The following is a 4,548-nucleotide window of genomic DNA, read 5'->3' as shown; positions in this document are numbered from 1 at the left end:
ATAAATTATTTCATTCTGAGCTACGGTTGAATTTCTATGAATTTTTGAAGTTTAAATCATTTTCTGGAATTTCCTGAATTAAAATAAATCCAGAAAATGATTTATTGCGTCAGCACTAGGTCATGCTGATGTCAGCAGGTCAACTGGGCGCCCCAGGTCAAACCTGACCAGTGGGGTCCACTGGTCAGTGACACTACTAACTAACCGAATTAGTTAGTGTTAGGTTAAGTACTAATCTAGGTTAATTAGCACTAACTAATCCTAACTAATAACTAACAGGGGCGGGTCCACACGTCAGTGACTTAGTGGGTTAGCTAAAAGTTAATTAGTACTAAGCTAAAATTAGCAGGGCTCTGGGCCCACCTGTCAGTGAACAGTGGTTAAAAAAGTTAGAAAAAAACTAAACCAATTAACAGGGGGCTGGCCCCACCTGTCATCGACCCAGGGGAGGTCAAACCCCTGGTCAACAGGGCCTAACCCGCCGATGGTTCGTCGCTGGTGGCAACAGGCGCGGCGGAGGGCTCGGGCTCGCTCCTCCGGCGTCCAAATGGACGGAGGAGAGCGGCTACGGAGAGCTGGAGCTCACCCGCGCCCGTTTCAGCAAGTAGCAGCAGCTAGGGCGGCCGGAGACGATGGCCTCGAGCTCGGCAGCGGTGGCCGGAGCTCGGGCGTGCTCGGGTTCGGCGTTACACGGCACGGCGAGATCAGCTGAGGGCCTCTACGGGTTACTGGGGTCGTCAGGAGCACTCGGAGGCAACGAGCGCAGGTGGAGGAGCTCGGGAGCACGAAGCTCACCGGCCATGGCGGACGGCGGCTTCGGGTGCTCGTGGGGCGGCGGCTACAGGGCGCGCGCGAGAGAGAGAGAGGTGAGGGGAAACGACGGCAAGCTCACAGTGAGGCAGCAGGGTGGCTCAGTGGGCTCGGGGACGCGCCAGACGTCGCGAATCGACGGCGGTGAGCTTCGGTGGCCGGCGACGGGAATGGCGATGGTGGCGGCGTTGCAGCGCGTCCGGGACCTCGTGGCTCGGTGGAGAGGAAGAGGGGGTCGAGGCGGAGCATCTGGGCTAGTCGGAGAAGCGAGGGAGGCTCGGTGTCCGTGGTGGCAGTGGACGGCGGTGACGAGCGCGCTCGGGCGCGAGAGGGGGAGAGCAGAGAAGGGAGCAGGGGTTGGGAGAGAGTGAGAGAGAGGAGCGAGGGGGCTGCGTGGCGTCACCCGAAGAGGCCAGGGCGAAGCGGTAAGCAGGAGGTGGCCGAGGCGGCGTCGGCGCTCGCCACCGAGCAGCTTCGGGGCGAGGGGGAGGAAGACGACAGGGGAGGAGTGGAGATGGGCTGGGCCGGAAGTGTTGGGCCGTCCAGGTGGCTTCGGTGAGCGCCAGGTAAGTCCAGGTAAGTCTCTGTTCTGTTTGTTTTATTTATTTTTTTATTTAATCTTTTGCCACTGTTTTGAATTTAAAATAATTCAAACAAGGCCAAAAGCTCCTCTGAATATTTTTATTTTGCTAGATGGACTTTTCCAAAAGCTCATAAAATATTTCAGGGATATTTGAAATTATATTCTAATTATATGAATATAATTCAAATTCAAATAGCTAATGAATTAAATCCAAAGTCCCAAAAATAAATCCTTAAAAATGTTCAATATTTTGGTTGGGACCAGAACCCTTGCCAAAAATTATCAAACATTTAAGAAGAGCATGTTGGAAAAATGAATGAGATTTTAGGGTTTTTGCCCTTCTTTTATTTAAGTTTTTGAGGCTTCCAATTTTCCTCAGTTCAAGTTTCAAAATTTTTAACATGATGCACAGATGGAAGCAAGCATAGGTCAGGCCAGAACTAGGGATGTGACAAGGAAGTACTACTTTGGTATGTCCAAATGGTATCAATTTTCTACAATGCTTTCCTATGCCCAAATAACCATCCTCCACTAAATTTCAGCTCAATCCATTCATTATTTTGAGCCCTGCTTCAACATTCATATTTTTTTCTAGTGTGATACTTTGCAAAGCAAGTACCACCTAGGATCCTCCTCTTGAGCTAAAAATTTGTGAAGACATTCTCCTTAGTAGATGATCAACATCAGTCAAAACTCACGCCCATTGGCCATGTGCATTTCCCGTACCGCTAATCAAACACTTGGTTGCTTATTCATGTTTGAGCATCGATCGGTCTCCTCGTGAGAATCTTATGTTGTGATTTTCTTCCTATCACCTACCTGGGGAGTGCCCAACCCACTAGACATTCCTAGGCTGCCCAGAACACATGGCAACGCCACGGTCACGCGGTGACCACGCGGCGGGCATGCGAGTCTACGTGCTCTAGAGTTGGGGGCCTCGGCCACCGCCAAAACCTCGACGTATCGCCACCAAACCAGGTATTTATGATTAAATAGGTACTTATGTAACTAGAAATGATTTTTGGACAAAATAAATAGAAAACTATGAGGCAGCTGCAGTTCAAATTTGACCCGCTTCCTACTGAATCGGCGGGAATTTGTCTTTTTCACCAGAGGTGGAACAAAACTTTTGACACCCAACCATTTTGTCAATTGTGAATTATATATGGCCTAGTATTTTATAAAATTGATTAGGTCCAATTTTGCAACAAATATATGGTAGGTCCTTCACAAAAAAACACATTTTGGGCACTTAGAAAAATGGAAAATGAATTTTCGTGCAAAGAAAATGAAAACTTCTTTAGGCAACATTGTTTGGAATTCCAAGATGCACCCTTGTGCACAATATGAGATCATTTGAACAAACTATGCCATGAATGTGGCCATAAGATTCATCATTTGGCTTGGAAGCCATGAATCTTCACGCATGATAGCTCATTTCTGAGAACACTTTTTTAAAAGAATTGCCGTATTACAAGTTTATTATTTTTCCTGGGAACTTGGCCATATATAATGACACAATGCGAATGTTTCCCAATTTTTTTATTTTTTTGAACTTTTTATGCTCATTTCAAAATGCGGTCAAAACGACGGGAATGACCGTTCCTAGCAAGTGGTTGAATCTTGAATTTTTTTGGTGTTTCTCTTATTAAATAGATACTTATGTACCTAGAAATGATTTTTGTAAAAAATAAAGAGCAAACTATGAGGTAGCTATAGTTCAAATTTGACCCGCTTCCTACTGAATCGGCAGGAATTTGTCTTTTTCACGAGAGGTGGATCAAAACTTTTGACACCCAAACATTTGGTCAATGGTGCATTAAATATGTCCTAATATTTTATAAAATTGATTTGATGCAATTTTGCAACAATTATTTGGGAGGTCCTTCACAAAAAAACCTCCTTTTGGGCACTCAAAAAATGGAAAATGGTTTTTTCGTCCAAAGAAAATGGTAACTTCCTTAGGCAACATTGTTTGCCATTCCAATATGCAACCTTGTGCACAATATGAGATCATTTGAACAAACTATGTCATGAATGTAGCCATAAGATTGATCATTTGGCTTGAAAGCCATTGATCTCCATACATGACAGCTCGTTTCTGAGAACACTTTTTTAAAATAATTGATGTATTACAAGTTTGTTATTTTTCCTGGGAACTTAGCCACATATAATGACACAATGCGAAGGTTTCCAAATTTTTTGATTTTTTTTGAATTTTTTATGCCCGTTTCAAAATGCGGTCAAAATGGCGGGAATGACCGTTCCTAGCTAGAGGTTGAATCTTGGAATTTTTTTGGTGTTTCTCTGATTAAATAGATACTTATGTACCTAGAAATAATTTTTGGAAAAAATAAATAGCAAACTATGAGGCAGATGCAGTTCAAATTTGACCCGCTTCCAACTGAATCGGCGGGAATTTGTCTTTTTAACGAGAGTGGATCAAAGCTTCTGACACTCAACCATTTGGTCAATTGTTCATTAAGTATGTCCTAGTATTTTAGAAAAATAATTTGGTCCGCTTTTCCAACAAATATATGGTAAGTCCTTCACAAAAAAAACTCATTTTGGGCACTCAAAAAATGGAAAATGAATTTTTCGTCCAAAAAAATGTATTTTTTAGGCAACATTGTTTGCCATTCCAAGATGCACCTTTGTGCAAAGTATGATATAATTTGAACAAATTATGCCATTCCAAAATGCACCCTTGTGCAAAAAAAAAATAGAAACACATAGAAAAACACAATTACGTATGCTTTGTTCTCATTGGTTGAAATGTTTGTGCCATGGATTGATGACATGGCATCCATCCATCCATCCATCCACCCATCCCATTTATCTAAAGAAAAAAAGAGAGAGAAAGAAAAAGAACCCTATCCCCTCCCACCACCGGGCGGCCCAACCACCCAAACCCTATCGCCTCCCACTCCATCGCCGCCGCCGTGTTTTCCCCAGATCCATCGCCGCCGCCCCCTTCTCCCCCCTCATCGCGCATGCTCAAGCCGCTCGCCGCCACCACGCTCCTCCACCTCCAGGAGACGCCGAGGCCGTGTTCTCCCTCCCCAAGATCGCGCCGAAGCTCGCGGTCCTCTTGCACCTATAGCTTGGCTCTCCTCCTCCCCTTCCAGATCGCGCCGCCACCATCACCCCGCCTT

The sequence above is a fragment of the Triticum dicoccoides genome, chromosome 5A, assembly GCF_002162155.2.
Source record: "Triticum dicoccoides isolate Atlit2015 ecotype Zavitan chromosome 5A, WEW_v2.0, whole genome shotgun sequence".
In the NCBI taxonomy this organism is placed as follows: domain Eukaryota; kingdom Viridiplantae; phylum Streptophyta; class Magnoliopsida; order Poales; family Poaceae; genus Triticum; species Triticum dicoccoides.
Note: the sequence above shows the minus strand (reverse complement) of the source record.